Raw genomic sequence first — 22,002 nt, 5'->3', positions numbered from 1 at the left:
GGCTTCCTGCGCACCAGCGGCCGGATCACAGAGCACACCGAGGCCAAGGTGAGCGGGTCCCCAGAGCCCTGGTGGCGTTCCCTGCATTCCTCCTGCTCCGTTCCGTGAAAAGCCCGCTTCTTCCGCGTGGGACAGCGATCCCCAGATGGAAGTCTGAGCGCGGTAGGGGGTCTACACTGCAGAGGCGCCTCCCGACAGCTGCGTGCCCCCAAAACACGACTAGCGCCCGTCCGAGGGACCTGCCGCTGCAGCTTGGGGCCTCTGCCAGAGAAGCCCGACGTGAAAACTCCCTGGAGTCTGTCCCCGCTGCTGCCTGGCTCTGCACGGCTGTCTGGGCTTTCCCGGGCCCAGGGCACCGGACAGTGACCTTTTCCGGAACGCTGCCCTCGGGACCCTGCCGTATTTACAGGCGAATTTTACGAAAGACTAGAAATGGGAACTGTTGGCATTTCTCCAGCCAGCTGCCCAGCAGAAATGCCGAACAGCCAGGGAGATGTGTCGTGTGTGCCCGGGCAGCCACCTGGGGTACCCTGGGGGGTGCAGAAGGGGTGGGGTGGGGAATGACCGCTTTGAGGAACTGAGCTGCGTCCCCGGAAAAAAAAGCCATGCTGACGCCCCTAACCCGCAGCCCCTCAGCACGGAACTGGATCTGGAAACAGGGTCTCGCAGGTGGAATCCATGAACGTGAGGTCACTGCGGAGGAAGGCGGGCGCGAAGGCAAGGTGGGCGGCGCCCTGAGGCAGGGCGTGGGGCGAGGGGCCCACGCCCAGCAACGCAAGCTTCCCTGGCAAACCCCAGAGGCCCCGCGAGAGGGACCGAGAACGCTCCCCAGGAGGTGGGGGTGCCCAGCCTTTCTGTGTCTCTGGGCCTCTCTGGGAAGAGGAGTTGTCTCGGGCCACACGTTAAATACGTGGCGACACATAATCACAAAAAAGAATCTCACAATGTTTTCGGTAAACTTACTGAATTTTAGTAAATTTAGGTAAAATAAGTCAGTTTGTGTTGGGCCACAGGCCATGGGCCGCGGCCGTGGGAGGGAGGGTGGTCCTGCGGACACACCCTGGCTTTGGACCCCCAGCCTCCAGAACAGGGACACAAGACATTCCTGTTGTTTCAGGTCACCCAGTTGGGGGTACCCTTGAGGACGGCAGCTGGATGATGTCCCAGCTCAACAGCAGCCACCGGCTCCACCCGCCCCCCACTGTGCCCTGCGAGAACCGCGGCTTCAAGGGGGAATGGAAGCGGAGCCCATTCCAAATCCCCAAGGATGGGTCTCATAGTTTAGGAACCACAAAACAGTCTGCAAATGCACACACGTGTAAGCACGTTGGCTGACACGCCTGGGATTGACATGTGTGCCCATATACATGCATTGTTAGATCTTGAAGAACAGGAAAATTTTGGCTGTGCTTCACAGCACCAGATAATTATTGCAGAAACAAAGGCGGTGTGCGGGTTTGAGAACAATAGAGAGACGCTGGACCCTGACCGGTGTAACTCAGTGGGTTGGGCATCGACCTGCCGAGTGATAGGTTGTGGGCTCAATTCCCGGTCAGGACTCATGCCTGGGCTGCGGGTCTGGTGGCCTGGCTGGGCCGCATACGGGAGGTAACAGACCAATGTTTCTGTCACACGGAAATGTTTCCCTCCCTTCACCTCTAATACTCCGAGATTTCTCGGGTACGTGCTTCCATGATTAATGCCCGGGGGCTTCCCATTTACCACGGCTCCAAGAATGCCACACGGAACGACGGCATTGTTTCAATATTTAATCAGGGCCTAAGCTGGCTCTGAGAACTTCTGGATTCTATGACTCACATCCAAGTCAGCCCGGGCCAAGGATCAGGAAATAGGAGCCTTAAAAGTCACGGAGAATTTTCTGGCATTTATAAAAACAGGGAAAACACAGTCTATGATCATTTGTTCAATATATCGGAACGTTGAAATTCAATGAGTTTGCATATGAGAAAAAAGAGACACAGGACGTTTAGCCACCTCTTGGCATCCACTTGGTGTGAAAGAAATCACGTCCTCACTTTATCTAATTAATCACCTGCCAGCTAAAAATACATTGGCATTTAACTTGAAAGTGTCCATCAAAGCATCCAGGAGCTGCTGCCGCTGGTGCGGCTTCCTGACCAAGCTTCCGCGCCAGGACTTCTCAGAATTAAGAAAAGGGCTTGTAAAGATACGAGGCATCGCTGAAAATTCCTCAGCGGGGTCAGGAAACCAGAACACTGGCAGCGAGACCAGCTGGAAGCTGAAGGCTCAGCCTACGCTAACAGCAAAGGAACGTGAAGACAGCCAGAACTGGAACGTAACGAACGTTAAGCCTTCCAGACCCCCACCTGAGCGTCCCTGCTGACGTGAGCCCTTCTATGGTGTTCTATACACAGCGTACAGCATTTGCGTGAAACCATAAGGAAAAGAAGAAAAAGGGCCTCATGCGGTCATTCTGTGTTTGATGTCCCAGAGACACACGCAGTCTTTCGACCCAATGCCAGCACTCAAAGGCCAGGGCTATTGTTCCAAGGCAGCATTCCCTGGGGGTTCCTCCCGCTCACCTGAGCCCTGGCTCCTCCTCACCTGCCGCGGGCAGAGGGGTGCAGGAAGGGCCCTCTGACCATGGCCCAGCGGGTCTCAGGGCACACGGGGCGTCACTCATACCCAGTTCCTGGAGGTAACCGAGCGCAGGTCCAGCCGCCTGCCGCTACGAGAGCCCAATACTCAAGAGGCAGGTGCTGCTGTAAAGGAAAGGGGTGTGTTTCCAGGTACCGGCCCGCTGGAAGTGGGGGACCTTTTGTCTCAAAGCCCACGCCCCTTTTCAGCGGGTGTAGAGGCTTTTATCAGGAGGGAGAGCGGAAGAGAACACAGAGATCAAGGGAGAGGGCGGCAATGTTGGTACGTGCAGACAAGCCCACCCGTTCCGATGAGGCAAGTGATAGTCCAGCGCGTGTCATCCTGGCTTCACATCGTCACCGCGCTGCAGCTGGAGGTCAGCGAATCTCCCGGAGCTGGGATGCCTGAAGGGCAAAGCCTGTATCTTTTGAAGTTAGTTCCTAGGATTCTTATACAAACACGCTGTTCGTCCCTAAGCGACATATTAGTCAGAGTAGCATTTACTGAAACAATGTCAACAGAATGGTGGGGTGAGTTACAGTTCTCCCTGGTGACAATTCCCCACTGTCACATGAACATCCAGAGGGACCACACACACAGCCAGCACTATGTGACCCAGATGTCCCCGCTGGTGGGGACAGAGATTAGCTGGGAAGGCTGATGGTGGACACTGAGGTGCCACCCTCTAGACTCAGCTCCCCCAAGATGCCTGCCCAGCCTGTCACTGGTGTGCTCACCCCTGACACTCAGACTGTATGCCACCAAAGGTGATGACTTCTTACATCCTTCTCCACTCAGCAACCCTCCGGTGGCCCCCGGGGCCCATGTAATTAAGCCTTTGTGCCCTGACCTGTATTTTATTTTCCAATCAAGATTTTGTTCCTCAATCGCATATTCTTATCTAGGGCCACAATGTGTACCATATTCATGGATAATCATTCTTTTACGCTTTCAGGAACCCAAGATCCAAAAACCAACTTGGGATACAAACAAGTTACTGAATCCATTGCACTGCAAGTAGTCCTTCCGCTAGAGGTTTGTAGAAGGACAGGAAATAAGGACAAGAAGACTAGAGATTTTGAGGGAACTCTGCATAAACGGTCAGGCTTGGGGCTCACAGACCCGGACACAGGGATCCACCTGCTCTTGTGTCTCTGTGCCCATCCTTTTCTTCAGAATGACCCAGCCTGCTGAGCAAGACCTTCCTCCCGCAATGGCTGCTGGGCAGTTGTGCTGACCAGGCTGGGTTCTGCTGACGATGAGAAACACAGCCTTCTCATTCAGAGTAGTACAGGCTCAGCTGTGTTCTCCCCAGAAATATACGGGCAAGTCCTAACTACCAGCATCTGACAAGGGGGCCTTGTTTGGAAACAAGGTCTGCGCAGAAGTAATCAAGGGGACTGCATGACAACGTTCCTGATGCATACGCTGTGGAGATCCCCCCCGCCCCCGTTCTGGGTCCATTTAATGGACTCACATATACGAGACCAGTGTGTTCATTTCCCAGAGCGGACAACGTATTAAAGGACACCTCACAAACTTGAGTCCCTGGGGGAACCCCTTACGTCAAAATAAGTTGGGACTCCCAACTTATTTGAGGGGGTGGGCATAGGACACAGACTATTTAATTTAAAAAGCCCTATTCGTGGAGAGGTCTGACAACATGCGCATGAAAAGACGACGCTGTTTAGACACAGGACTAAGGCTGCCTCAGCGTCCCAGTCTTGGGCTGGCTCTACTGGGAACCAGCCGAGGCCAAGGTTGGCCCGGCCCCACAACTCCTCAAGGACATGCTGAACTTGAGGACGGCTTGAGCGAAACCTTCTCCAGAAATGGTGGGCCTTTCCTTTTCTTTCTCCTTTCTCTCTCTCCCTCTTTCTTTTTAAAACAGGCATTTTGTCCGTGTCTCTGACTCCTGGCATTTCGGGCGCACTCGGGGCGGTGGGCGGTTGAGTATGTGTGTGGGCTGAAGGACCGTGCAACAGTGGGCACTCTCTCTCGTTCCAGATTAGCATCTTTGGAGGAACAATGCCCACGGAATTTCATGAAGGAAATGAAAGGCAGCATTCTATAGTGTCACGGAGAACGTGAGCAGCAGAAGACAGGAGAGGCCTTGGGAACAGGCCAGTGACTTTCTGAAAGAAAGCGGGCGCTCGGCTGCCGGCCCAAGGCTTTGGAACTCCCTTCCTCCTCCTCCATCTGCGTGGCATCTGTACTGCTAACTGGTCTTCCCCCGAATCTTCTTCTTCCCACCTGGGTCTCAGCTCTCCTCCGAACCAATCAGTCTCATCGATGACTTTTTCCTTGCGAATATTCAGGAACCAACGTCATACATTTAGAACCTCCCTGCCATTATTTATAAGTGGGTACTGCAGCTACAGGAAAACATGGGTCAAGGACTTCGGCGTCCTCCAGCTTGTTCCCACGTCTTCCCCCAAAGGTTTGCGGGAACCGCACGGAGACAGCAACTCACGATTCCATCGGCTCTGTCTGCTGGGGCGGGACCCCTGCACCTCCACGGTGCTTCAGGGAGAGCAGACCTGGGCGCGGGACAATGCGGGGCAGGGGACGGACCATTACGTGTACCTTGGAGAGAACACGGTTTGCGCTCGCACTTAGAGCGGAAGAGATCTGAGGACTTTTCATTCTTCTACCCATCTCATGCAAACACACTCTGCACATCCATCGGCCTCCAGAACAGTGTGAAAGGGGCATCTAAAATAGTATAAAATTCACCCCCCCCCAGAGAGGCTACTCCGAGATGCCAACGCGTGCATGTGCAGAGCCTGTGACGCAACTCGGGGGCTGCGAGGCCGGTCGCGACCTGGAGGCACGAGAACTCAGAGCACTGCTCCTGGCTCTACAGAACCCTGCCGGCCTAGAGGGGCCCCGTTCCGCCCCTAAGCTCTGGAGGCCAGGGAGAGAGTGCTCTCAGGGCTTCGGGTGATGGTTCCCAAGCAGGGCGAGTACGCCCCCCACTCCAGGACGTCAGGCTACGTCTGGAGGTATTTTGGGTTATCACAGAGGAGGAAGGACAGTGTTCCCAGGCACTGCGCGGATCACCCTTTCTTTCTAGGGGGACCATACTCTGCACTGTAGCATCCCTGGCCTCCACCCACTACATGACAGTTACACCCGGTTGTGACAACCAAAAATGTCCCAGACACTGCCCGTAGCGGGGCAAACTGCCCCACTGAGAAATGCCAGCCAAGGCGAATGGCCGATTTTGCGAACCTCGGTCTACTTAGAATTAGAGGGCTGGCTTATATAATATCAAATTATAGATGGTTGTTCCCTTCCCTACGAGCCGTAAGCACCTGAGAAAAGGAGCCACATCGGAGCCATCTTTACCACATCTTCAAGTGTTTAAAAAAAAAAAAATCTCGTCTACTATTGATGGACGAAGCCAAACACGTGCCTGTGACATTCTCCCACGACGGCTAACGCAAGTCCGTCACCTTATGCAGGCTCCACAGCCAGTCTCCTCACGATTCTATCTACAAAATAATTTTGCTTAGCCTCGGTGACCGGTGAACGGCCACAAAGATTAGACAGGAGAAACCCCACAGGAGCCAGCTTTCTCAGCACTTCGGTTTTCCAGCCCTCTTTAATTCAGGAGAACAGCTTGATGCAAACAACTGAAAAATTAAAACAAAATGACCCGCAACTTCAGGAACGACGTCGCCGATGCTTACTGCGTGATTTCCTGGGACCGTTATTTCACACGCCACGCAGGGTGATGCTCAGTGGGACGCTGGCTGTTCGGAGGCGACTGACATTATGGCCCAACGTCCCTGCGAAAATCTGGCTTTGTTTTAAACTCATTATGCTGAGGATGCCCTTCAGGGGACTGGTACAAACACAGCGCGCTTCAGTTTATAAAAAGAACCTCAACGTGCAGCCTGTTAGCACCGAGCCCTTGCCAATCTTAAAATGCGCCAGGGATGCACGTCACGGTGACGGGGACTCGCTCAGTGCCTGCCTTTTCCTAAAAGCCAGTGTGGCATTAAAGGCAAGACACCGAGCACGCCCTTCTGAGGAAGCATGCAATCAGCGCCTCTATTCAGGGGGTTATTTATTAGATGAACCCTCTGAAATAAGATTAACATTTCTGCGGAAAGGTATTTACATTTCAAATGGGAAATAATTGGCACCTTCTTCTCAGCAAGGCTGCCAGCCACCGCGCTGTCACCAAAGGGGATGGATCGCTGCACACCACGGCCATGTAACCTGATTATTGGCCAGGTGGCCGGACCACTGCCCAGCTGCCGAGGCCTTGGGTGAGCCGTGGACTTGACAGCGTCCAATTAGGATACGAAGCACTGGGTGGGTATCTGACAGGATAAGGGCGGGGGGGCACCTCCCAGTCAGGAGGCGGCTTTCCCACCTGTACACGTCCCCCGACATTGCTCCGAAGCCACCTCGTCATTCTCCAGGCTCCTAAAGTGACGCTCGTGCTACACCTCCTTTCCGTAAGCTCCTGATAAGCAAAGCCCGGCTGTGCGCACACAAAGGTGGGCAGGAACCCTGCTCCGAGGTGAGAGACCTCTGAGGGAGGTCGCCTGCCTGGGGTTGACACCCTGGAATCGGAGACTCCTTGGACTTGACTGTGGCTCTACTGGGAAACCTTCAAACCAGGACAGCGTCCATTCCGGCAGCTGACGCGGCCGTGAGAATGAAACCGCACACTGGGAAATGGCAGATTCTGCTTCCAGGGTTCTGCCCGGGGGAGGAGGGCAGATTAGCGCACGCGGACAGATGGGGGATGGAGGAGCAGGCTGGAAAGAGACTGGGATATGCAAATACTTCATGATGGGAAAATTAAGTACGCCAGCAAGGGACTTCAAAGTGATTTTAGGGAGAGATCCGTTCTCCCCTAAATCTGAAGGGTGATGAAGAGGTCTAAAACCACCACTGACTCTGTCGGCACTCTACTGATGAGTATTTCGGTCTAAAACATCATTTTGCTTGAAGCTCTGATCTCAAAGACAATGCGGAGATCCCTTGAGACCAAAATCTATTTCCTTCGGGTTGTTAGCACCGAGCACAGGCAAACTCATAGAGACAGAAAGTAGAACAGAGGTTACAAGGCTGGGCGAAGGGACGTGTGAGGGTGAGTCACCGTTTATTGGGTTCAGCATTTTAGGGGTGATGATAAAAGTTTTTGGTATAGACAGTTGGTTCTCTAACACTGTGAATGCCCTTCGTGCCACTAGATTGTACCTTTACAAATGACTACAGTAACATCATGTATATTTTACTACAACTCTTTCGAAAAGAGATGAATACGTGACTGCACGTCGAAACGATCATAATTCCTCGGTCGTCTCTCTGACTTGCTATGGAAATAACCACCCAAGGGTGAAGGCTTCTGTAACTACCAGAAGAGACGTGGGCCGGACGCCCCACAAGTGCAAAGCGACAGCGACGCGGAAGGGCCCGGAACGCTGCTGCTCTCCAATGCCCCCAGGAGGCCCTGGCCTGGGCAAAAGGTCAACCGCTTGGGCAGGTATGGAGCGGACACGTGGAAATAAAGGAAGGAAGGCCAGAGCGCAGAGCCGCTGGGAGTAATAAATACCGAGAAGTCCAAGATGACTCAGTAAAAAGCAGCAACAAGGCAGGAACAGGACTGAGCAGTAACAAAGAACACCACATCGACAGATGAGAACACTCAGAGCTGTTTAAGGGAATGAACAGTGAAGAAACACAACTGTCCAGAAGAGAAGCCGTAAAACTGCTTGCTATTCTCTGGTGCATTTGCGATCCTGCTCCCCGGCATAGGCTGTTCCTTCGGCTCAAATAAACTCTTGTGAAAAATTCAGAAACAGAAATGTCCAACTCAAAAGGCAGCTGTCACGTGGGAAATTGAGTTTCACGTTCCTATTCCACACAGTTTTGAGGAGGAAAATAAAATCACAGCTGTTGTTCAGGTGACCAAGGTGCCTGGTTTTTACTCGCGAAGGAGTGAGCTGGTGGGGCGGTGGCCCACGCTCCCGGCCGGTCCCCAACCCGAGCACGGGCCCTGGTCCCTGCTGCAGCAGGAGACCCGTGTCCCAGACCTGTCCTCCGAAGTCACACTCCTAGCTAGGCACGCCTTCTTCGAACTCCTGACACCTCCCCTTCGTCATCGAGCACTGGCTCAGCGGTCGCCTCCCGGACCTTCGTGCGCGCGGCAGCTGCACCTCATGGGTCTGTCAGGCCCCCGCAGGAGGAGGCCCAGGGTCCCCGCCAGTGGAAGGGGCGGGGCTTTGCGCCCAAGCCCACCCCCCGCCCCCGCCCGAGGCGACGCTCTGTGAGATCCCTGGTTCTCTGCATCCCCCACCAGTGGAACTGCAATAACCGGCACAGAGCCAACTGTGAGCACATCATTCAGGAATGAATGCGCACGTTTCAGAACAACAAGGATTCATCGTTAAAGTATTTAAATATATCAATGGTAAGGCAGCTCAAAGCAGCTGGGACCAGGAGAGGCAGGAAACCGGGACAGAGAACATGACACCTGGGGAAAGGAAAGCAGACAGCGGGCCCTGCCCCTTGGCGACCTGTTTTGCATTACAAATGAGGACGGACTATGGCATCATTGAACTGGCCGAGCCTCTGCTGAAGGGCTGGCCGGCGCTGCGCTCGCTAAGTGCTTTCTGCGGACAATTCCGCTGAATCCTCCCAGGACGGGGAACCGCTTAGAAAGAATCCTTCTGCCCACAGACCTGACAAACATAACGTGGGCCGAGCCCAGCGACAGGACCGTCGCACCGGAGATCACAGTGGAAGGTGCTAGGAAAACACCTTTTAAACCTGAACGTGCACTTCTGAAGCAATAGCTCAGGGCGTCACTGTCCTGGCTGGTAACCCTGAAACATTGAATCTGAGGAACGGAAGCCACAGCCTCTGGTGACGCGTCTCCAGCCCCGCCAGTATCCCGGGAGAGGGTTAGCTGCGTTCTTGTCAAGACGCTGATGTTTCTTGATACAGTTGTTTAGCCAAGGCTGGGCCTGATTCTCAGCATGCCGCCCCAGGGAGCACTCTGCGCCGGCTCCACCGGCACGGCACTGGGAAGCGACGACGTCAGAGGGGCAGGCAGCCCCGAGCTGGACCCCTTTAGGGGAACCCCGGGCAGGACTGAAATGAACAGCAGAAAGAGAAGCGCCTCCAGGACTCTGGGCTGGGCCATGGGCCTGCCCAGCTCTCCCCCGGGCGGCCGTGCGTCGGCCCTGCGTGCCCTCGGCGTCCTCTGATTCGACCCTCAGGTTCCCATCTTCCTTCCAGAATTCGCACGCCTGCATGTCGGGCCGCTCCAAGGAGACTGTGCTGTGGCTGAGCGCAAAACCTTTCTGCAGCGCTCGCCCAGCGAAAAGGGCCCTATGGCAAGGTTCCTCAGCCTGGGTGCTGTGACACTTGGGGCCTCTCTGTGGTGGGGCGTCCTGGGCAGTGTGGGCTGCGGGGCAGCCTCCTGGTCCCCGCCCACCGGACGCCAGCAGCGCCCCCCGCCCCCGACTGGAACAAGCAAACATACACAGCGTCCGACAGAAATAACGCCACGGAGTGTGGCTGGCAGGGTACGTGGATGTCAGGCACGACACGGACAGCAATGTGAACGTGTCGCCAAAAATGGCCTATGACGTGCTTGAGTGTGATATTTGTATGTTAGAGAATTACATGCTTACGATTTTCTCATGAAAGATTTTGTAATAAAAAGGGGGCATTATTTGCGTTGGACCCTGCGTTCACACATTGCTTCGGGGGGCCAAATACCCCTTCAGCTCCTCACTGGTGAGCCCAATCCCCAGAATGTTCTGGAGCAAAATGTGAACTCCACTTGCTTTTGACTCGGCCTGGTGGGCAAGAAATGGTAGAACCAATCGGCTATTGTGTACAGGACCCTAAGAAAAGAATGTGCAGCCCTGGCTGGTATGGCTCAGGTGGTTGGAATGCCGTCCCACGGATCAAAAGGTCACAGGTTCGGTTTCTGGTCAGGGCACATACTCAGGTTGCGTGTTCCATCCCCAGAAGAGGCATGTACAAGAAGGCAGCCAATGGATGCTTCTCTCACATCCATGTTTGCTCCCGACCCTGCAACTTCCTGTCTCGTGTAAAAAAAAAAAAAAAAAAAAAAAAAAGGCAATGAAAAAAAAAATGTCCTCAGGTGAGGATAAAGAGAAGCGTGTGCAGACAGACAAGCCTGCAAGTTTAACAGGCGTCTCTCGGATGGCCTCGAAGGAAGGTCACAAAGAGACCGTTCCTGAAACATTGTATTGGCAGGCTTCACGTGAAGGGGTCCTTGCACAGCTACCTCATCTGTGCTGCAATGTCCGGGTGATCAAGATGGCCGGTGCCACACTTCTCCCAACAGCAGCAAGAAGCCCGCACCCTCCCCCCTCCCCCGAGGACAGCAGCTCGAGCATATTCGTGGGTCTAACCGCTTCCAAGCTGGCGCTAGCAGGGCTCCATGTTTCACGGACCCCCCCGAAGGACTCCCTCAGGCATTGTGTCTGCCCTGGCTCCCATCTGGCAGGACAGTGCCCAGGCGGAGGGCCTGGGAGGAAGGACCAGGCAGGGATGACCAGCCTCTGTGCGTAGAGAGAGCGGCTGTAAAACAGCATTCTCGCCACTCCGCTGGCTCGCTAGCTGCTCTTCCACGCTGCCTGCGGCGCCCCCATAGGGACTGGAGAAAACACCGCCCTTTCCCAGGTGGGGCATGGCGACCCGACACCTGCCCGCGGCATCCGGCGCCCCCAAGCCGGGAGTGAAGGAGATGCAGCAGAGCCTTCACGCTCACCGCCGCCCGCCGACACCCAGCCCCGGCCTCCCAGGAACGTGCGGGACGCCTTCCATGAATTCCCTCCTGGCCTCCCGTACAGCATCTGCACAGCCAATGGCATTATTCTGCTTCCAATTCCCCGCTCTATCACTAAGCGCTGATGCAAAAAAGGTGCCGGCCAGCCCCCGGAGAGGCCCCGGCGAGATTCTGGAAGCTGCGTGCCGGCACCCCTACCGTCGGGTGGCCCCGGGCTGCCCCACACGCAACTCCAGAACGGCGGCGCGGCCAGAGGGTCCCCAGCTCCACCACGCGGGCCTCAGATGGTGCGTCTTTCACATCTGTTACAGCTTCTTGCTTCACGTTGTTGTCTAGATGGATTCCGAGGCAGTAACAAGCTGCTTCAACTCCCTGCTGAAAAGGAATTTATCTGACACCTCCCTCCCCTTCCCTGTGGTTTTACTTTCCAGGGTAATTCACACGTTCACAAATATTTGGCGGGGGGGGGCGGGGGGGGGAACCCAATAAACGAAATGCCTACTAGTCTTTGCTTCAAGGGATTTTACATTAAATAAGATCTGAAATCCCCCTGAGGCCTTGGGTTTGCCAGGAAGCTTATTTGGGGGACTGATTTCAATTTAACTCCTTGGGAAAACCGTCGTCCTAAGTTGCAGCCACATCTGTCCCACTGAAGTCTACAGTTTTTGCCAACAGGATACAAATGAGGCAACACGGTTTCATTTTTCCATCATTAGCAATATTGTCGGTTTCGCAAGCTGTCTGGGCACCCCGGTGATAGATGCGGGGAAGATTTCGCCTCCGGACCCGAAGCGGCCGATTCGATTCCATTCTGCCGGGAACGGCGTGCCTGCCCACGTTGTCTCTGCATATGGCCACGGCGACGCCCCTGGGCTGGAGCACGGGACATGCACTGCCTGTGGCCCTGAAGTGTCCCTTTGCACCTGGCGGCCACCCCCCGGGGCTCCAGTGCAGCCCTCCACCTCTGGGGGTCCTTTCTGCGCCCACCCAGCACGACTGGACCTCAGTCTCCACCTCAGATGTGTGCATGGCACTAATTAGGACGCCGACGACTGGCATTTCTCAGCCTCAGAGACACTGGTTTGGGGGGCCTGGGGGGCTGGGAGTTGGGGGGGACCACCTCAAACTGCAACACGTTGGTTTGGGGGGCACCAGAGGGCTGGGAAGTGGGGGGCAGGCTGAACGGTCAGTGTCCAGAATTTCATCCTTTGATCAAACATGCAGGCTGCCCCCCCTCGTGTGCTGGGATGGCACCCCGGCCAGCTGACCTTCTGGGTCCGCGCGGCAGGTGCACCGTTTGCCGTGCCCTCGGACCCCCCACTCACGTCCGAGGAGTGGTTCCCAAACGTGTTGATTTTGCCGCCCTTTCAACCCGGCTGCAGGGCTGGGTGCCCTCCCCCGACCCTGCACGTCCTGGGCTCTGCCCTCTCTGTTGGGCCTCCCCTGCACCCCTACCTGCAGCCACAGGGCCCGTCGGGGAGGCTCCCCTCAACCTCCACAGACTGAGTCGACCTGAGGCCTTGCTTTTGCCTCTGGAGACCGGGAGAGCTTGCCCAGGCCCGGGCTTCTGGGTGGAGCAGGCATCCGAGCTTTTGTTCCTCTCTCCAAGGGGGCCCCGACGTGCTGTCTGTGAGCAAGAAGCCCGCACCGGAGAAGGCAGGCACGGGGCAAGAAGTACATGCCTGAGGGCATCATGCATTTTGTGGTTAATCTGATCACGCCAGGCCTTGCGAGCCACCGTCCAAGATGTCCACAACTCCCCACAGCTGCAGCGTCCCAAGGTTTCGACAGCCATAAACCCATCTGCTGCCTGCTTATCTGAATTTCATACGAGATTAATATTCCACCTACATCCGCTGACAGAGACAAATGGTTACAGGGTGCAAAATGACAGTATCCTTCATAAGTAAACGCAGTGAAAAGAGCGCCGCTGAAAACATGACATTTGCAGCTAAACCACGCGGTTTGGGAGGAATATATATTCTGTAAAGCCAACACTGTGGTCGATCACACGGAAAAATGTCTTTGAAGGAGATGCAAAAAGCATTAAAGGTCAGTGAACACCCCGCCCTTTACTGCTGTCGAATGCGGGGCCTCCGCGGTGAAGGTCTGCCATGAAAGCACCCGATGGGGAATTAATTTTAAAGAAACTATAAAGATTTCAGGCATCCTTAAATGAAGCAGCAAGGGAAAGATGCGACACAGCCTGGTGGTCTTGCTGCGAGCTCTTGCCCTCCCGAGGAGTCTTTGCTCCAGGCTCACACAATGAAGAGGGGATGGCTGATCTTTGTGCGTCGGAAATGCATAACAGGGCACATGTGTGTTTTGAGGGACTGAAAAGTGCCGCCAGAGCACCTTGTGAAGGCAGGCCAATCCCCACAGATCATCAAGATGGCGTATCAGGGTTTTAACGGTCTCCATGTGCGACCTCCGCGTGCCACGCCTGCCCTTTCCGCGTTCCGCCCGCCAGCGGAAAGCCCGGCCGATCCGCGGCGGCCGCCCTCCTCCGAGTGCGCTCCCGGGCCCAGGGCCCGGCACACAGAAGACCCTCACCGTCCGCCAACCCGTGACCAGGGACACCAACACCAGTTCCGTGTCCCGCTTCGCACCAACACGTCACAGAAATTCATCCTGAGCCTCCTGCGTGGAGTCAAACTCCGCAGACTCAGACAGACACCCTGGGGAGTAACTGAAGTGGGTTCAGGACTCAGTACTGCGATGGTGGTGGAGGAGGAGTCTGACAATGACGATGACACCGCCGCCGCCGTGCCAGGACAAAGCCAGATCCCCACGCTGCTCTCTGTGCATCCGGCTGACGTTACCGACTCGCATTTCAGAGGAACAGAGAGCCCTTTCCCATGAAGATAAGACTCTAGTGTGCTGATTGCAAAGTGTCTCAAAAGCTTATACACACAAGAAGTCAAGTCCCAGGAGGGGACAAGAGGAAAGCAAATTCAAGCACAGATGGGGGACGCGGTGCCCGGGGCCCGCGACAGAGGGTTGTGGCTGCAAGTGCAGGGAGGGGACGGTGGCAGGTAGAGCTCTCACTGCGAGAGGAGCTGCGGGAAGGGGCTGCCCAAGGAGCCATTCTGGAAACTTCAGCATTCCTTCGCCTATTTCTCCTGCTGTGTCCTCCTTGGGACGTGAAGGGAACAAAGCAGCAGGTGGGAGGAACGGTAAGCTCACCTGGGACATAGCCCTAAGACCGCGGAATGCGGAGGTGACAGCACGCGAGGAGGAGTAGATAGAGGTGAGGCGCAGCGTGACCTCACCACGATGTCCCCCCCGGAACCCCGTTCTACGTCCAAATAGTCCTCATGAGCCAGACACGCTGGAACCAACACTAAGGTGTTTCTCTGTAAACCTCACGCCTGACAGCGGATGACGGACGAACAGGCTGTGGTCCATCCACACAACGGACTACCATTCAGCCTTAAAAAGGACGGAGATTCTGACTTCTGCTACCACGTGGATGACGCTGAGATAAACGGGGCACAAAAGGACAAAAACAGAATGATTCCGCGCCGCAGGCCCCCAGAGCAGTCACATTCGAAAAGAGAAAGTCAAACGTGGTGGCCAAGGGCTGGGGGAGGGGCGGGGAGGGGCAGGCGGCTTCCGTTTGGGAAGATGAGAAAGTTCCGGCCCTGGGGAGTGGTGATGGCTGTACAACAAGGTGACTGTAGCCAAGGCCACCGAACTGTGCACTGAGAAATGACCAAGGCGGTACCTGTACGGGCTGGGAATTTTATCACAACCCGAAAGAGTCCTCTATGACTCTGACTTCAACAGGTGTTAACTAAAGGCACGAGGTCTCCCTAACAGTCTTTTCTTTGGGGACTATTTTCATGCTGCGGGTTCCATTAAAAATTGGCTGATTTATTCACATGAGTGTCTTGTAAAGGTGGCAAATGTGAGCAACTCCATAATTATGCTAAGTAATAAAAGGCAGAATTACTACTGACCATAAAACACAAATTACTTTCTTTTTAATAGAAATTTAATACAAATATAGTCATTCACTTAATTGAATGAATAAATTATTATTCCCTTATTATATTATTTTCAAATAAATAATTTATTACGTGAAAGATTTGATAAAGTTAAATGCCATCAAAACAACTCATTTAACTTAATATGTTTAATTAATGTAAATTGAATGAAGTTAAACAAAATTGATGCCTATGAATTACACATCTAATCATGTCAAAAATACAGCATATTTTATTGTGTATAATGAGCACTTTTTTGCCCACATTTTTGAGGGAAAAATAAGGATGTGCATTATTATACATGGGTAGAACCTGAAATACCTTGTATGTGTTCTTGTGTTTTGTAATTACTGGTTACATGAAATTTCTTGTACCTTAGTATGTTTAAAAATAAATGCTAAAATTCCTTTATAATGCAAAAAACAAGTATCTAAATATAAATAAATAAAAATTGAATCAAAAAATTAAAACGAGCCCTGGCTGGTGCAGCTCAGTGGTCTGAGTGCCGACCTGAGAACCAAAGGGTCGCCGGTTTGATTCCCAGTCAGGGCACAGGCCTGAGTTTCAGGCCTGGTCCCCAGTGGGGGCAGGGGGGCGGTGCGTCAGAGGCAACCACATGCTGATGTCTCTCTCCCTTTCTTTCTCCCTCCCTTCCCCTCTAAAAGTAAATAAGTAAATAAATATTTTTTAAAAAATTTAAAACGAAAGGGTTTTTCCCCTGAAAGTTTGGGCCAAAGACATGGGTGCCCATTATGCACAACAAAATGCCATATTTCTTAATGCAAAAAAAAAAAAAAGAAGAAAAGAAAGAAAGGAAAGAAAACAAAAGCCCACTTCGGAATAGAAATTCAGATCTAGCCCCTTCCTCTTTTCTAAATTTCTGAGTTATTCTGAGTACTGAAGTCAGCGCATCGGGACCCAAACTGCGTCACCTTCCTTTGGCGCCTCGTATCCCACGCCCGCAGCCGCTAAATGGCTACGAAAGAGGATGGAGACCAGTCTTTTAGAAACACAAAGCTTTGGCCTCTGCCAACCGGCCAACCTCAAACTACAGAGGTATGTGTGGGGGCCAGAGAATTCTCCGGTGGGAGAGGGAGGCAGCGCGTGTCCCGGGCCCTGTGGGATGCTCGGCAGCACCCCGGGTCCCTGCCCTCTGGCTCTAAGACTCCTGCCCGCCTGGGCTGGACAATCAGACACATCTGTGGGCTTTGCCGCGTGTCCCCTCGGAGGGAAAACATTCAGCTGAGAACTACTCTCCAAAATCAGGAAAGAGGTATGTGGACAACCACCTGGAATTCTGGGTACCCGAGGCAGAAGTGAAGAACAAACATTGCGTGAAAGAAAAGAGCACTGATGAAACACGAAGCACAGATTGGAAGGGAAGGAAAAGGAGCTGAACTTTGTGAACGTACAGCACTTCCTCAAGGGCTTCTCCTCCGTGGGCGGCTACAAGGAGCAGTCGCCCCGCCAGATGATACACACGCAATTCACGTCGCTGAATCAACAAGCTATGGTTCCTGGGGCGCCCGGGAAGCATTACCGCCTTCGATACGTGACAGATCAGCAACACCGCACTTGCCCCACTGCACCCAGAACTTCTGAACAGTCCCTCTGGGGCGCCCTCTTAAGGCAAAACCCCGCCCCTCACAAGTGATTTCATCTTTAACGCAGCAGACAGCCGGCTAAGACCCTCCCCCCACCCCCGCAGCGGGTCCTCACCACAGACGCAGTTCTGATTTATTCCAACGGGAAAACGCTCCAGGTTCCAGGGCGTGACCTCCCTCAGGGTCTCGGCACCTTTTGAAGACAATTACCTGGATCCGCTGTGCCCTTCTGGGACTTGACGAATAAAAAATAATACGTGAAGTTTGGAACATCTCCACGGAGAAGGTTTTGCTCACCCTAAGGTTCAAGGGCGCGTGCTGTTTTGATTAACGGTGCATGCTCAGGATAAGGGATGTTTCTAAAATAAAATAAAGCGCTCATCTAAAAATGAAAACTAAAACAAGCGGTGAGGATTGACCCCCGGTGCCAGTTCCTCGGCCCCCAAAATAACCGCGATCAGAGACGGAGCAGAAGGCAAGTGCTCAGAGCAGGCGACGCACACGCCACACCCACCCCACAGGCCGTCCCGAAGCAACAGTGTATCTCGGGGCTTTCGGTCTCTTCCAGGCTGGGTGTAAGGCGGGAAGTGGGAAAGACTCGAGGAGGGCACAGGAGCACCAGGCCACTCTACAACGTGCTCGTACACTTCTGTACATTGGGATGAAACGCTAGGAGTTGGGGATTAGCCTCCCATTGCACAGAAGAGAAGACTGAGGCTCAGTGGATACAGCCACCAACCCAGACGTCCCAGACGGAGCAGGTGACGGAAGCAGGAGGTGGTCGTCGGGTGCGAAGTCCGCCCTTGGTCCTCTCCTTCCTCTGTCCTCAGGTGCATGGCAACTGTGACGTCGGGATGGAGGGCGGCCAACCTTTCACTGCTGAGGTGACCTGAACGCCCAATGGAAATAGGCGAGAGCCGCTCGAGGCAGTTCCCGGAGACAGGGCGGGTGGAGAGCCGGCCCCTGGACGGCAGCCAGGCGGTTCCCGCAGCAGCAGAGCGGGCGTGCGCCCACCTTCCGGACCTCCGTGGCCCTGAACGCGGACGATGCCTCCGGGGCTTTCCGAGGCTGGGTGCAGAGGGGCCTGCGCGCTGACCTGTGAACGGGATTCCCGTTCTCTCCGCCACAGAGCGGAACCCAGAAGGGGAAGCAGAACGACCAAGAAACTGAGCTCTGCTGCTTCCGCTGGGCAGGGACATGGGCTCTTTGGACCTGCGTGGCCAGCGCTCGCTCTCGGGCGCCAGACCCTCAAGGCAGAGGAGCCCCACGTGATCCCTGCGCCTTCTGACCTTGGAGGCTTCGCTGCGGCTTCAGGTAGCAGAGGGCGGGCAAGTGCCTGGGAATGGAGAGCCTCTGGGGGTAGACAGTATCCGGGGAGGGCGTACAGACAGCACGCAGGCGGCGGCTCTCCCAGGGCCATGGCTCCCTGGGCCGGAACAACGGAGGCATGGACAGCACCCACCTCCCCGGCTGTGTGATGGATCAATGGGGACCTAAACCAGCATGCGGTCCCGTGAAAACCTGTGCATTCCCAGTGGCTCTCCCTGCAGTAACACCAAAGGCAAATGTCCTCAGCGCCCTTCACAGCAGGAGCAGATGACCTCTGGTCCACCCGCACGGTGCTCTACTGCTCAGCATTCAAAAGCCACGTGCTGTTGCTATACCACACCTTGGATGGATCTCAAGGGCTGTAGCTTACGGGAATAAAGGCATTCGCCAAAGGCCACGTGCTGCAGCCATCCACTCAGGGTACATTCTTAAAATGAGAAAATTGAAGAGATGGAGAGCCCAGGGGTGGGTAGGAAAGGGTGACGCATGCACGGTCCCTGACCGGGAATTGAACCGGTGACTTTTCAGTGTGCAAGCTGACGCTCAATGCACTGAGCCACGCCAGCCAGGGCCGATTCCCTCCTTTCGGTAACGTGGTCTGTTCACGTAAGATCACTGCGGGGAGGCGGGCCGGGTAGTCTGGCACTCACTGTACTATTTTTGCAACTTGTTATGAATCTCACATTATCTCAAAATAGAAAGCCTCAAAAACAACAGGGTCTGACGGATGAGCAGGTAAACAACACACGGTCTACTCACACACCGGGGGGAAGAAACAGCGCGCCGTGGGATACCACGGGGGCGGACCTCAAAAACGTCACACTGAGCAGGAGCCGTCAGTCCCGATGCCATGTACAGACACATCCAGAGCGGGCAAGTCCACAGACTCCCCAGAAAGCGGGCCGCGGGCTGCCGGGCGCCGAGAGCTCGGGCTGGGCAGGGGCCACCCACGGCCAGGGCGTGATTTGCGGGGAGGAACGAAGGGTTTGGGAATCGACCGCGGTGACGGCGGCACACCTCAGCGAGCGTGCGAAACAAACTGGTACCGCTTCCACCGGGGGCGCTGCTGCTATGTGAGTTCCATCTCAGACCGGCGATCAAAATATGGCAACACGTCCCTCACTGCCTCAGGTATTTTCTCATGATTTACTATTCTTTCTCCACCCGTGGGGGCTGGTGATGAGGCACCGTGAGTTCTCTCGCCACCCTTACGCGCCCCAGCGTTACTGAGGGGCTGCCCCCGTCGGGTGCGCCCAGGCCCCTCAGGTGGGGCTCCCACGGTGAGAGAGCCCGGGGGCGTGTCCTTTGGGCAGGTGTGGCCGAGGTTACAGCCCCTGCCTTTTCTTCGTGACACTTCCGTGTCCTCTTCATGCCCTGCCACTACTCTACCACCCTGGTTCACCAACTTTTCCCTAGGAAAAAAAAACAAAACCCAAAAGAATGCTTTCTTACTCCTGGTTCCTCTCCTTTGCCCAGAGTCCACCGTCTAGAACACACTTCTCAGTGCGTCAAAACGCCACACCAGCAACCCCAAGTCAAGTCTCCCTCCCCCAAGGAGGGGCCGCCTTCCTCGGCTGCTCCGGCACACACTGGCCCGCCCGCCCGCAGAATGTGTGCGCCGCCCACGGTCACCGATCCCCAGAACCCACGGGACAGCCGTCCGCGCCGCCCACAGGACACCCGTCCGAGCTACGGCCTCTTCGCACACCCGTGATACCTCACCCCCACCACAAAGACCTGTCTCACTGTTCTCTGTGTGCTGCACAATGTCCCAGAGCAATGGATTCACGGGACAGTCACCCCAGACACGGAAGATCGCCCACGCAGAGTGGTCTGGAAAGGGCGCTCTTGGCCCGGGGAGAATCGGCCTCACTCTCCATGGGCGATGGCGGCGGCTCCACTCCCAGGAGCCCCGTCCTGGGATCCCCCACAAGACAGCGCTCCAGGCCGGGCTCAGACGGAGGGACCCTCCCACCACGGCCCGCCGCCCCAGCCACGCTGCCTCCACACGGGGCCAGACACGGTTTCCACGCGACATCCTGGCTCGTCCCCAAGGAGTGACACCGCTGCCGTCAGTTTCCGCTCACCGGCCGGGAGGCGCGTCCGAGACAAAAGGAGCCTGGCGAGGGCCTTTGCCGTTTCTTACCCATCAGCCTTCTGAGGACCAGCAGGGACCTCAAGTGCCCACTGGGAAAGAAATGAGGAACAGCGCTTTTCTAGAAAGCCTGCCCATGGTGGCTACCACCTCCGTTCTCGGTCTGCTGAAACTTCCGACTTCCACCAGCCACACCAAAAGTGCGCGACGGCCTGCCGACGCCCGCAAGAGCCCCCGTCGAGGAAAGCCGGGCGCCGGGCACCAGGCACCAGGCACATCGCCGCTTCCAGCACGCGTGGCCGCGGCGGCCGGACTGCGCTTTGCACCACGGAACACCCAGGGAGGTTCACAGCACACGCAGGGTGCCCTAAGAAATCCCTTCTGCAACTTCACTTACTCAGAGCCAAACGCGGGCCAATCCCTCCTTCCTTCCAGGGTGCGCGTTTACGCCTGTTTTCTGTCTTCAGTTACCTGTGAATGAGAAACACCCAGAGTGAGGTGCCACGTCAGTGGGAACGTGCGCAAGTCTCCTCCCGACGGCTCCCCAGGCCGGCAGACACCTGAGGTAGCGTCTCAGGGGCTGAAATACCGCCCCGTCGGGGGCCGGACCACCGTCGCCGGTGAATGGCAGGCTCACGCCTGCTTACAGAGCACAGTGATATCGGGCGCACCCATCTGTGCAGCACATGCACGCATTCAGGACTGGTCCCATTGTTCCGGTCCCTGAAAAGTCTGCTCTCCCGGCCGACACGTTTTTCTCTGCCACCTTCCAGGGCGCGAAGCGCACATGTGTATTTGTAGATTCAGCACAACTCAGAAACCTTTCGCTGCTGACCAGCCCTTGTGTCGTCTCACGGAAAATGGAAACAGCGTTTGGAACTGCTCCGGTATCAGGGACACGGAGGCCTCTGGGGTCTTGGGCAGCCACCCGCCCGGGCTGGCAGTGAGAAGGGGTCAGAACGGTGCATGCACCACAATTAAGACGAGAGACGAGGACCGCCAAACTGGGGAGTGGAGCATAAAGTGACGAGGGGGCAAGAAGCTTTGGGGGCGGGGTTCTGTGGCCAAGCCCATGCATGGGGAGGCTGGCGGGGGGCCAGGCTGCAGGCGCAGCCAGTGCAAATGTCCTGTGATGGGAAGGGTCCCGACAGGGAGCCAGGCCGGCGGGCTGGGCGGCAGAAGGGAGGCAAGTCAGGCCCTGGGTCCCAAGGACATGGCCGCCCGTGGGACATGCACCCCCGGCAGCGCACGGCTCGCGTGGACAGGGAGGAAAGGGCTGGGGTGATGTCTACGTCGGGGTTGGCGTGCCGCTGGAAGGTGGGGCCACGGCCTGGGACGCAGGCAGGCTGAGGGGAGCAGAAACCCACGTTAACTTTGCAACGGCCGCTCCGTCAGCAAGTTCCCTGGTCGCGAGGCAGTTAAACCCCCAGGTCTGAGCGAGCGGGAGAGGTCTCAGGGGGTGAAGTCTGGGAGCCGCCCTACAACCTCGCTCGCTGCGGCTGCCCTTCTGGAGGGGGGGGCCAGGTCCAGGGCAGGGCTCCCCGTGCTCGGCCCTGCTGACACTGTGGACCC

General features: G+C 55.7%; 1 protein-coding gene across 3 annotated transcripts in view; it reads right to left on the bottom strand.

The window, feature by feature from the left end:
- TBL1X (transducin beta like 1 X-linked) overlaps nucleotides 1-22,002 on the bottom strand; it is a 135,624-nt gene that overhangs the window by 60,605 nt on the left and 53,017 nt on the right. For all 3 annotated transcript variants that reach the window (XM_054581036.1, XM_054581038.1, XM_054581037.1), the window contains exon 2: nucleotides 20,828-20,901. The gene's annotated coding sequence lies outside the window, so the exon portion shown is untranslated. The remainder of the gene's footprint in view (nucleotides 1-20,827; nucleotides 20,902-22,002) is intronic.

Source organism: Pteronotus mesoamericanus, unplaced genomic scaffold, assembly GCF_021234165.1.
Source record: "Pteronotus mesoamericanus isolate MK-2021 breed Mesoamerican mustached bat unplaced genomic scaffold, CSHL_Meso_final contig_65, whole genome shotgun sequence".
NCBI lineage: Eukaryota > Metazoa > Chordata > Mammalia > Chiroptera > Mormoopidae > Pteronotus > Pteronotus mesoamericanus.
This window is presented reverse-complemented; position numbering and strand designations above follow the sequence as displayed.